At 56.4% G+C, this 12472-nt stretch overlaps 1 protein-coding gene across 1 annotated transcript in view; it reads right to left on the reverse strand.

Annotated features, from left to right (window-relative positions):
• Positions 1-12472, reverse strand: part of PRIMA1 (proline rich membrane anchor 1) — a 47957-nt gene that overhangs the window by 27906 nt on the left and 7579 nt on the right. The gene's annotated exons all lie outside the window — the stretch shown is intronic.

A 12472-nucleotide genomic window follows, 5' to 3' on the forward strand; every position in this document is an offset into this window, starting at 1 on the left:
AAGAGTAACTAATGTAATAATCTGAACAATAAAGATTTAATTTAAAAAATTGTTTTCAGTGAGGAAGTTAGAGGGAGAGAGAGAAACATCAATGATGAAAAAGAATCATTGATCAGCTGCCTCCTACATGCCCTATACTGGGGATTGAGCCCGCAACCCTGGCATGTGCCCTGACCAGAAATTGAACCCATTGTGACCTCCAGGTTTGTAGGTCGATGCTCAACCACTGAGCCACGCCGACCAGGCAACACACTCACTCTTTTAAGAGCCACATGGCCTCCTGAGAGGACACTTGTGACCTCAAAAGTGGTCACTTTGCCTTTGAGACAGTAACAGTGCAGAAGGCTGCTCTGTGGCTCCATCCTCTGTGACGGGCAGTTGTACCACAGGCATGAAACGGGGTCAGCCCGTGCCCCACAAGAACGCTGCTTCCACTTCCTATGGGCAACTTCTGTCTGAAGGATGCACATGCTGAGACTGGGCAACCAGCCCCGGCCTGGGAACTTCCTTTTCTTTCTGGACAAGCAGCTCAGTCTCAAGATCAAGGCCACACAACGTGGCTTCTGGCATTGCACTGGAGACCCTTCAAACTTCTGTGTGCTCTTCATGAATCTGGGCCTCAAACACCCCTCGGCCAAGCAGGGTCGTGACCTTGGCCTAGAGCAGGCTACCTCAGCCTCGGCCCTGTTGACGTTTTGGGTCGGATCATTCTTTGCTTGGGGGTGTCCTGGGCATCCCCAGCCTCTGCCCATTAGGTGCCTGGAGAATCCCTCCCAACTGCGATGACCAAATGTTCCCTGGGGAACAGAATCTCCTGGTTGAAAACCAGGGGCCGGGAGCGGTCCAGGGCCCTTCCCTGGCTCCTCCACTTGGTGCAGAGACAGAGGCCTCCAAGCCGGGCACGGCCAACAGCGCAGACCTGGCTTGGCCTCCCAGAGGGCACCACACCATCCCCAGCCCATGGAAGGAGGGAAGCTTGATGGCCTTCCAGCTGGAACCTAAGCCTCCAAGCCAACTGCCTCCACGGTGACCCCTGGCTCCTCAGAGGCCGCACAGCGGAACTGGCTGTGCCCGTGGCCAAGAAGAGGAGAAGGCATTGTATTGCCAGGCACCCATAATTCTCTCTGCCAATGCAGGGGACAATGGGCCTCTGCCACCCACAGTCCGGCTCATTCTAAATATGACAACAAGGAGCCCATTCACTCTGGAGGGGCAGGGGACAGGCCAGCGTCCCTTCCAGGAAACGGGGGCCTTTGGCCTCCTCTGATTGCTGGCAACGGGGACGCAGAACCCGGGGAGCGAGGAGCAGGCGTGGCTCAGATTGCCTTGTTCTTCTCTGGTGGGAGGAAGGACAGAAACCAAGGGACGCCCCTCCCTGACCCGCCTGGCAGAGCTTCGCCATCTCTCCCAGACGAAGGCCCAACGATAGAGGCTCTTCTCAAGCCTCCGGGATGCACCACGGCCGGGGTGGAACCTGAAACCTGGGCATGAGCCACAACCGGGAATCACACCCACAACCTCGGTGTCCGGGTGACACGCCAACCAACTGGGCCACCCGGCCGGGGCAAAACCCCGATTTTCGACCACAGTGTGGGCTCCCCATTTTGACCATGCTGGTTCCAACCCTTGGAGGGAGGGATCTATATAGAAGCTCAAGGGGCAGGGACAGAACTGCCAGAGCCAGTGGGATAACTCCCAAGGGGAAGGCAGATAAACTGTGCAATGTGTGCGTAAAGAAACAAAACAAGCAAGAAAGGAATTAGTCGTCTGACTCAATGGCTGCACCTGTGAGACAGCAGTACTTAATAAACGTCCCTGCCACCGTCTCCGGCTCCCCTACGGCTCCCGCAGTCTCTCCGGGAACCGGGGGAAGGTCAGAGCGGTTAATCCCACGGGCTTTACGTGGCTGCAGACAGCGACTTAGAGTTGAATAAGGAGATAAACTGCTTGGCTGGTCATAGGGCTGCATGCTCTCAGAGCTGAAAACCCTTTGTGTATTTCTGTCTGTGAGGGAGTGCAGGGTTCCGCCCGCGGTGGGGCCCCCGGGAGGGGGGCTTGGCTCCCAGGCTGTGGCTTAGGGCTCTGGGGACCGACCCTCGGCACCGAGTCCTGCAAGGCGAGCTGGGCACTTCAGGGCACTGGGCTCGGTCCCGGTAGGAGCACAAGTTCAGTGGAAATGGGGGGAAGGGAGGGAATGAATGGAACAAAATGGGGAGAAACTCAGAGAAACAGTTAAAAATCTCAAAAGCAGTGAGATAAAACTTGGTAGGTCGTCACAGCAATCGATTCTGCCAACATTTGGGCCCAGAGATTGCGAGCACGTTGTGCAGTATCTTGCTTGATGGAGACTGTCCCCGCGTCTAAGAGGATGTGTAGCAGGTGCGTTGGTGTCCCCCAGGTCACTGGGCAGCCAGAGCTGATGACTCACAGATGTGGCCACAGAGAGCTGCCCCAGCCTCAGGCTTCCTCATGGGCCAATGGGCTCCCAGGAAGTGTGCTTCCAGCTGAAACCACACCCTGATCGGCTCCTTCGCTTTCCTGTCCTGCCCCCTCCCTCCCGCCGGCCTCCTCCAGAGAACATTCCTTCAATAGTAACACACATCTGAACCCAGCCTCAGGCTCTCCCTCTAGGGTAGTGGATCTAAGACTGGATGAGGGATGAAAATTTTTTAAAAAAACACAAAAACATGAAGTCTGTAGAAGTACCTGACCACATGAGACTGTGTGTAAAAGTTCAAGTTCACACATCAGCACTCAGAGCATAAAGAACAGGAGCCCTGGTGATGGGCACAGAGAGCCCTGTCCTCCAGCCAATCGGAACGTCCACACAGGCACAACTGGAGTCCTGGGGTCCAACCAGCGCATGAGAACTTACTGGCCAGGTGAGCCCTGCGGGCCGTACACAGGATGAGCGGCCCCATTCTCTGCCCCTGAAGGGCCTGCCTGTGAGTGTGGTCATCAGAGACCACGGGACCCATTCGGAGACGCAAGCCACACCCCGAGCACCTGGACCAGGCCTCTGTTGGTAAATGGTGGATAAAAGAATGTGGACGAGCCCAACGCTATCGGACAAGAGTGAAACAGTCATCGAAAGAGACAGGAACTGTCGCCCACAGCAGCAGGGCCCTCACTGAGGTTTCCAAAAATGGAAACACCCAACTTTCCTAGGGGCACCAGGCGGGACTGGACATCCGGCTGCTTGGAAACAAGGCCTGTGGCCGCAGTTCCTCAGCAGGACCTGCTGTATTCGGGGGAGGGGCTTCTTGGTGGAGAACTGTCCCTGGTATGACCTTGGTCACCCCAGCCCCTGTCCACTCAGTACCACTAGCCCTCCCCGAGGCTCCTGCCACCCCCCAGTCACTGTGACAACAACCTAAACATGAACCCTCCCCACCCCAACACACCCTTCCACATGTACACTAGGGGGTGTTTTTACTTGTGATTGAGAACCACAGGTAGATACGAGTCAGCTCAAGGGGAGAGAGGGAGAGAGTGAAGAAGGGTGTGTGTGTGGAGGGAGATTCATCTGAATTTGGAAAAGTATGAACTAGGAGTATGAGGGAGAGGGCTTGAAAGTGAGGGGAGGAAGAGGGGCCAATATGGGGTGGGAGGGGTCAACGCGGGGGGGGGGAGAGAAGAGGACATCTGTAATACTTTCAACAATAAAGATAAATTTTTAAAAAAAAGGAAAGGGAGGGGAGGGGAAGGAAAGAGCGCCAGCTGGAAGGAATCAACTCTCTCTGGGTGTCCAGGGTCACTGCCCTTCCAGCACAATCCGAATTTCACAGTCCTGAGCCCAGCCATCCTCCTGGTAGAGGGACCACGCAGCTGCTCGGCCACCCACAGCCCAACCAGGCAGCTGGAGCAACCCATTCCTGATCCCATCCTCCAGGCCTCGAGGAGGTGGGGCGGGGGGAAGGGGGCTCCCTGGAAGAGGAGCGCCCCAGAAGGAGGGCATGGTGTCCCCAAGCCGTTCTGGACATCAGCAGAGACCCTCATGTAAACATGTGAACGTCCTGGTTTGGAAGCTTCCCTCGGCCTTTCCTGGGTTTCTTCTCTAGAGGTCCGAGGACAAAGGGCAACGCACATACCATTTACAGGTCACGGCCAGTCTGAAGGGGGCCCACACTGGGACTAACAGACACCACCCTCCTCCACAACCTACCCATATTTAGGGAGAGGAGCGGGACGAGAGGCTGCATAAATCAAGCCCACAAACCGCGCTGTGCAGGGGACCAAACAGGCCAGTGTCTTGACAGCGTCTTGGAAAGAGATGGCCGCCCCGCCAGGAGCTGAGCGCAGACACACAAGTGCGCAGTGGCCTTGGCCCCCTTCCCATCTCGGAGATTAATCGTCTCCCAGCACCATGTGCTTCACTGAACTCAGCTGCTCAAAGCCCTTCGCTCTTCCAGAACCGCCCCAACCTCCTGGGGACATCCTCCCTGAGACACTCCCACCCCCACCCCCACGGACAGATGACGCCCTCACAGTGGGCCTGCCTGCCTCTCCCCATCTCACCTCCTACCCGACCCCACTCTGCTCCAGCCACACTGGCCCCCAGCTGCTCCTCAGGCTCCAGGTGAGCTCTGTCCTGGGCCTCGGGGCCGAGGTTCTCTCCCTGGGTGCCAGCGAGCCTCCTCCTGCCAGCCTTGCTCCCAGGCTACCTCCCCTCCAGCTTGCTCCTGGCCCAGAGCGTTCTGGCCTCTCTTCCCCGCCAGCATCAGCTCGGCATCTGTTTTGTTCCGGGGTGTATCCCAAGCTGCTAAAATGTAGACGCGCTCAAGAAATGTTTGAGTGAGTAAAGGCCCACCTGCCCGGCCATCGCCTCCCCCGCCTCAGCTCCCAGTGTCCTGGGGGCTCTGGCTTGGCACCTCCCTCCCTGAGAGAGAAGCACGCATCTGTTTAGTGCTTACAGCTCCCTCCTCCTGCGGGAAGGGGGTGCAGGAGGTGGACATCAGCTCCTGTTTCTGATCCATCCCCTCACCTGGTTTTCCCCTTCCCCTCCCCCTCTGACTGCCTTTCTCAGGCTCCTCTTCCTCCCAAGCCTCAGGCCGTCCTCCCAACACGCCCCCTGGAGCCCCCACCCCACAGCCTGAGGGCCAGCTCAGGCTTCTGCCCTCAACGCACACCCACAAACCAGGGCCTTCCCTGCTGTCCAGTGTCAACTTCCACGCCTGGACAACCAGAGAGCGAGTTTATTCCTTCCAACTGGCGCTCTCTCCTTCCCTGCTTTTTTAGGTTCTAGCTGGAGGCCACCTAAAGGTTCTCAGGCCCCGGCCCCTGGCCCACAGCTGCTGCCCGGCCCAGGCCAGCGCTCTCTCCCCTGGACCACCGCCGGCTCCCTGCCGCCTCTGTCTCCTGCCACTTCTTTCCCGCCCCCAGCCCCCCCAGCCAGGGCTAAGGGGACTCAGAGGGGAGCTCTCCACTCAGAGCCTCCACTGCCCGGTAATGCGCCCAAGATCCCCTTGGGCTGGGCAGCGCCCTCGCTCCTCCAGCTCCATCCCCACGCCTCCTGTGCACGCCAGTCCTAGGATGGGCAGGCTGTCCGTCCTCCAATGCTTTGCCCCTGCCCTTCCTTCTGCCAGAACACAGCCCCTTGCCCACTTCCACTCCCAGACTTCCCCCTGGGCTCAGCCATGACACCTGCGGGACACCTGCTCCCCACAGCGGCCACGAGGGTGCCATTCCTGTGCGTGCTGCCTCTGCACGCCGCCCACAGGGATCCCAAACTCCACCTGAGAGAAGACAGAGCCCGGTCTTCGCCCTGTCTAACCCGCTGTGCCACCCTCAGGCCGTGGAGATAGATCTACACTCCCTTGTGAGTGAGCAGGTGACTGCGGGGTTTGCTGCTCCTTAAACACATACATTGGCTACCCCTCTGATAGGAGGACACCCACTTGACCGCTGATGCGCTTCCCCGAGTGGGAGAGAGCGGGGTGGGCTCCCAGCTTGAGGTATAGACTCCTCTGGGGCTGACCAGGGCGGGGGCACCACGGCAGTTGAGATGGGAGAAGGACACAGCCTGAGCAGGTGCTGCTGGTGTCCTGCTGGGCTCGCTGGCTCGGCCTCCAGCTGCCAGCGTTGCCTCTCTGCCTGGGGAGTCGACTGCACCCCCAGCCCCCTGGGCCCTCAGGTGAGTTGCTCTCAGGAGCTGTGCGTGACCCCACCACTTCCCAGAGCTCCCCAGTGGGACCAGTCTCCCTCCAGGGTCCATGGTGGTCACCGCCTTGGCTGCCTCCAGCCCTCACCCCATCTCCCAAGTAACCACCCGCACTTGAATTCTTGCCTCGGTGTCTGTTTCCGGAGGAGCCCAGCTCAGACGTGCTCCCAGAGGCTCCCTGGCAAGTGGCCGGCTCGTAAACATGTTGGTCCCCTCCCTAACTGCCTATCCCGGAAAGTCAGGTCACATTCACTCATTCATTCATTCTTTCTTTCAAAGCCTCATGGGTCAAGCTGTGGGGACAAAGATGAATCAACAGTCCCGTCCTCAGGGAGAAACTTACTGGGGCAGAGTGCCTGCTTTGTGCTGGACACAGTGGGACACCCTGGATGGATTCTGTAATAACACGAAATAGCCCGCACTGACAGGGTGACCGCCTGAGCCGGCACTGCTCTGCACGCAGGCGCCTGCGAACCGACTGGCCCCTCCCCACAGCCTGTGAGTGAAATGTCTGCATGAGGCCAGCGTTGTGGGTGTCAGAGCCAGCTCTCCTCCCAGGCAGCAGGTGAGGCCATCCCCCCACCGATGCTGCTGGATCCCCTTCCGTTATGGGGGCCTCACCCTCCAACACCTGCCCCCTGGGCTGGGCTGTGGGCCCACGCCGACTGGATTCCGCCTCTCAACACTGAGGAGGGAGGCTCCCTCCCACCAGGAGATGGGAAACTGAGGCTCGGGCCGCGGAAGAACACCAGGTTTATGTTAAATGTCCAGGATAGCAAATCCACAGGGACCGGAAGTAGATCAGTGGTTGTCAGGGACTCGGCGAGGGGGCTGACTTGGGAGGTACAGGGTTTATTTTGGTGGGGGGGACAAAAATGATCTGGAATTAGACTGTCGTGGTGGTTACACAACACTGTGAATATACTAAAAACTGCTGAAAGGTATACTGTAAAATGGTGAAAATGGTGAATTTATCTCAAGAAAAAAATTACAAGAAAGCGAGCACCAGGAGGTACAGGTCGGGCATGGACGTGCGCGTTTGCCGAGATGTGAGGGCCCCTGTTTCCAGCTCAGCATGGAGCCCAGACTCCTCACAAGACTCCAAGGTCCTGGAGGGCAGGCGCCACGCCTGGGGCATCCCAGCTGCTGCAGCAATACCGGAGGCCACTCACTCATGCGCTCGTCTCATCTAGCTGGCCCTTGGCCCCAAATTCCATCGCGCTTCACCTCCCTGCCTCCTGTTATAGCCAAGAGTTTCAACCTAATTCATACAAGATTCACTCCCTCTAGGGCGGGCCGGGCATCATTTCTAAAGCTCTTGGGTGATGCCTACAGGCGTCCAGGGCTCAGGTTCCCTGAGGGCAGGGCTGTGACATACTCAGCAAAGGCTTGTTCAATAAATCATTGGATAAAGGTTTTTTTTGAGTAAATTAAAGTCCACATAAAACCATCATCTTTTATTTGCTGGATGCAAGCATATACATGGAAGACGAACAATTCCATTGATTGAATTGGGAAAGGGAAAGCCAGTACTTAAAAAAAATAAAATCACTTTTTAAAAGAAAGCCAGCAACTATTAACATTCCTACGATGTCAGACGCTCCAGGTCGGGGACGAGAGTTGTGCTCACAGGTCCCTGTGCTCGGCTAGAGTGGAGCTCAAGGCAGAGCCGGCCCATTTTATGGACGGGAGAGCTGAGACCAGCTGGGGGAAGAGATCCATTCAAGCAAAGGTTGTGCTGGCAAGAGGGTGGGGCTGTACTGGGAGCTGGGCTAGGCCTTCACACGCACTTTTTGCACTCACAACCACCTTGGGAGGACGGAACCTCATCGCTCATGCGCAGACAAGAACACGGAAGCTCAGAGAGCGTGAGCGACCAGCACACAGCTGGCCAGAGCCAGAGCCAGAGCCAGGCCCGGCCTCCAGGTCCTCCTACTCACAGACCAGGCAAGTGGCTCAAAGATGATAGGCCTGAAGTCCTGCCTCCAGCAAATGATGAACATCTGATACCCTGGTACCCCAATCCATGGTGACATTAAGGACCAACTCAGCACTGACACAGCCCATGAAGCAAGAGTTATTCAAAGTGACATGGCCCATGTTTAATGCCAACAGTCCCTCCTCAGCGCTCACTCTGGGCAAAGATGGAGCTGTGGGGTTCACACCTTTTCCCGAGGAGCCTGGCGCCCGAGGAGAAGGCCGGTCCCCAGGGTGGCCTCACCCGCTGCACCCATCCTCGGCGATATGGGCCTCCAGGGGCCTCCTCTTCTGCTTTCTCCAAACTTGTCACAACCCAGAAAAAAATCGGGTTAGCCCCAGTGATCGGAACCTTCATAAGGTCCCAGAGATCGTGTCCTTACGAAATGGCAGCCGCTAAAACACGCGGGGGGGCCTTTGAGATGCTGCTCACCCTGTTGGGCGCCCCCAGGTCTGCATTAGCCCATTGGTGAGCTCACAAGCATCCGAGGACCAAGAGGGAGCGCTGGGAGTGACACCTGCTCGCTCATTGCACAGAACCTGGGACACCCCTGCCCCCCCAACCACAGCCGTCAGAGTCCCATCACCCCACCTCCAAACCCTCTCAGACTGGACCAGGGCTCTCCCTCACCCCGCATCCAGGCCACATCCAGGCTCCTCCATCACTATTTCTCCTGGACCCAAGCAACAGCCCCCTCAGGGGGGAGCCAGCCTCTGCAGAGTGTCAATGAGGCCACACCACGCCCCTGCTCCAAACCCTCCTCTAGTTGCATATGAAGAGAAAACCCAGCCCTTTCCCCAGCCTCCAGGGCCCCTGAGCCTGCGTGGTCTGGCCACGCCCGTCCTCTGGGACTCCTGACTCCTGTCCTTCACCCAGCAGCCAGCCCTTCACGCACCCCGAGGGCTTCCTGTCTGAGGAACTTGCACTTTCTGCTCCCTCCACTGAGAACGACCTTCCCCCAGACTACATCCTTCAGCTGGCTCTTGGCTCTCGGCTGACAGGTCATCTCCTGTCCCCAGACCCTGCAATGCAGTGACCCCGCAGTTACCCCCATCACATCGCATCATTTCATTACCTTGGGGCACACACTGCCTTCTATTTTCCCGGTGATATCTGTGGTCTGTTCTTCTGTCCCAGCCCCCTACCCGCCCTGGCCTGTCTGTGCACACAGAGAGCAAGCTACAACCTCCATGGCTGCAGGGACCCTGCTGGCCTGTTCCCCGTGGCATTCCTAGACCCTGGCCAGTGTCTGGCAATAGGAGACAAACACCTTTGCAAAAGGAATGAATTAGCAGCGACTGAGGACCCATGACATGCCAGGCAGGTGCCAAGGAGCTGGGGCTATAAGTGGACAGGCAGACACATGGTCATTGCCTGCCTCTAGCAAAGGACCAGGCATAAGTCAAGTCACTAATTAGATATTGTGTGGGCGGGATGACTGCTATGAAGGCAAAGGAAAGTTCAGAGTGTGCACGTGTGTGTGTGTGTGTGTGTGTGTGTGTGTGTGTGTGTGTGTATGGAGGGTGGTGTGGTTTTAAAATGTTCACAGATTCCCTGGCGCTCCTCTCTCAAGGGGTGGAATTGCATTCCCGCTCCTGCAACGGGAGGGCCTCGGCCATTGATTCCAAGTAATGGGACGCAGCAGCAGTGATGCTGTGTGACCTCCTCAGTGGCATCATCCAGGCACGGCTCCTGTCTGGCCTGCTCCTCCGCCTCGCTTAGGCAAAAGGAACCTCCATCAATGAGCACTTAAAGAGCCCGTGTCACATTTTTTAAAAAAAGATGTTTTTGTTGAGTTGAGAGAGGAAGGGAGAGGGAGAGAGATAGAAACATCAATGATGAGAGAGAATCACTCATCGGCCATCTCCTGCACACCCCGTACTAGGGATCGAACTCGCAACCCGGGCATGTGTCCTGACCAGGAATTGAACCGTGACCTCCTGGTCCATAGGTCGACGCTCAACCACTGAGCTGCACCAGCCGGGCTCCCTCCCTAGTTTTGGTATTGCTTAAGCCCCTTCAAGATGGGTTCCTGCTACTAGAAAAGTCCTGCCATAGGATCAAACTACGTGTGCTCTCCCCTCACCCAGAAGTGCCCTCATGCCCAAGCTCAACATAGGTGGCGGCCCCCTCCCAGGCACTCCCTGCCCACCTCCCCTTCTCTGCAGCCCCTTCCTGGCTTCCTAATGGATGGCCTGGGACTGAATTATCTCAAGATTCCCTCCAGTCTGGTAGCTCATCCCCCGTCCCCGCTCTCAGAAAAGCTGATCTTTCTGAAACAGATGTGCAGAATCATGCCATTTCCCTGCTTAACACTTCTGTGGGCTGATCACAGTCTATAGCGGTTTCCTAAAGGAGGGGCCACTGGCCCTTGAGCTCAGTGAGCTGGTTTTCCATGGCACAGGGACCCAGGGGCACAGCGAAACACAGAACAAGAAATTCGGCCCTTCTGATTCTCTTATAAACCCTCTGATTTCTTTCTAGAGAAGACTCTCCGCATGGAACTCCCGTGGCTCTGACACCTCACTACCACTCGCTTTGTTTTCGTTACACATATTTATTTATTTTTAATTGATTTTAGAGAGAGAGGAAGGCAGAGGGAGAGAGAGACAGAGAAATATCGATGTGAGAGAGAAACATCGATCGGCTGCCTCCTGAATGCATCCCGACCAGGGATGGAACTCGCAACCCAGGCAGAGGCCTGGACCAGGAGTTGAACCTGTGACCCTTTGGTGCACAGGATGATGCTCCGAACCACAGCCGGGACTCATTACATTTATTTTTATGGTCACCTTCATTTACGCAAGGGATACTGGTCTTTCAATGACAGTCGTTATGTCAAGTTTTCTTTGGAAATTAATTTGCATAACCACAAAAGTGAGTCTTTTTAAAGAAAAAAGGGCAACTATCAGGAGGTATTTGGATATGGTGAATGACATCTGGCAAACAAGGATTCACAGGATGAAATCAGCCATATATGCTAATACAGTCCGCCCCTTGACCAGTCCTTTAAACCTACTGAAGGGCTGTGACGCCCAAGGTGAGTCTCTCAGAGTCACACCTCCAGCCTTTGCCCATGCCGTTCCTTCTGCCCGGATGCCCTTTCCCCACAACCTCCATCTTGACCTAGAGCAATCCCATTCATTCTTCAAGGCCCAGGTCAGTGTCACTGCTTACTGTGGCCAGCGGCTCCAGGGTTCCCGGTGCACCTGGAGAGCTACTGCTGTGCTCACTCAGGACACCTTCCCTTGAGCTGAGAGATCCCAGAAGACCTGCTTGGTCTCTCACTGTGTCTGGCACAGAATTTCAGTGAGATGAATGGAAGGGCCTCGAACTGGGGCTGTGGGTCCATCAGACACAGAACCCCTGCAGACAGCACAGGCCTGGAGCCCCAGCAGTGGGAGGAGGGAAATTCTACAGGGAGGGGGCAGAGTGATCTGCAAGACCAGGTGCCTGAGTCTGGGCCCCACAAGACAGCTCAGGGATTCCTTCAGGTGAGAAGAGGAGTGAGCACCCTGGGGTGGAAGAATCCTGCACAGGCTCCTAACCACCTGGCACTTGTTATAATGCTACTTCCTTAAGCCCCACCCCAATGACTCTGAGTTGGTGGGTATGGAGTGGGTCCCCGAAGCTTCACTTTTTCTTTGTTACTCCTCACCCGAAGGTATTTCCCCCATTGATTCTTAGAGAGAGTGGAAGGGAGGAGGAGAGACTCAGAGAGAGAAACATTGATATGAAAGAGACACATCGATTGGTTGCCTCCCGCACGCCCTGACCAGGGCCAGGGATCAAGCCTGCAACCCTTCAGTCCGTGGGCCGACACTCTAACCACTGAACACTCGGCTAGGACCCTGAGCTGCACTTACAATAAATGCCTCAGGCAAGGTTGAGGACCCCACTCAGGCAAGCACTGGCCATGGTGTCAGGGAAGCATGGAGGCAGGTAGGGGCCCAGCAGACAAAACACAGAAATGCCCGTGACTGCGAAGAGCCTCCAGAACATGCATCACTGCCTGGACCCCAAGAGCCTGGACTCACAGCCGACCAGAGAGCAAAGCGCCACCAGGATTATTTAAAATATGTCCCAGTAACTCAGAGATGTGTTTACCGGAAGAGATCCACACAGGATCGCAGGCATTCTAGAGCCAACAGGAGCGATCAATCCAGAATATAGGCTCTCTCGTCAGAGACCTTGTCACAGGCGACTGTAGGCAGGGAACTTAACCCCCAGAGGTCAGGACCAAGGCCCTTTCTGAGTAAAGAACCCCTCCTTTGTTTGAATGACCAGGGAGTCAAATTGTTCATAGATGAAATCAAAGCAAATGTGGGGTCGGG

This window comes from Myotis davidii, unplaced genomic scaffold (genome assembly GCF_000327345.1).
Source record: "Myotis davidii unplaced genomic scaffold, ASM32734v1 scaffold1703, whole genome shotgun sequence".
NCBI classification, from domain to species: Eukaryota; Metazoa; Chordata; class Mammalia; order Chiroptera; family Vespertilionidae; genus Myotis; species Myotis davidii.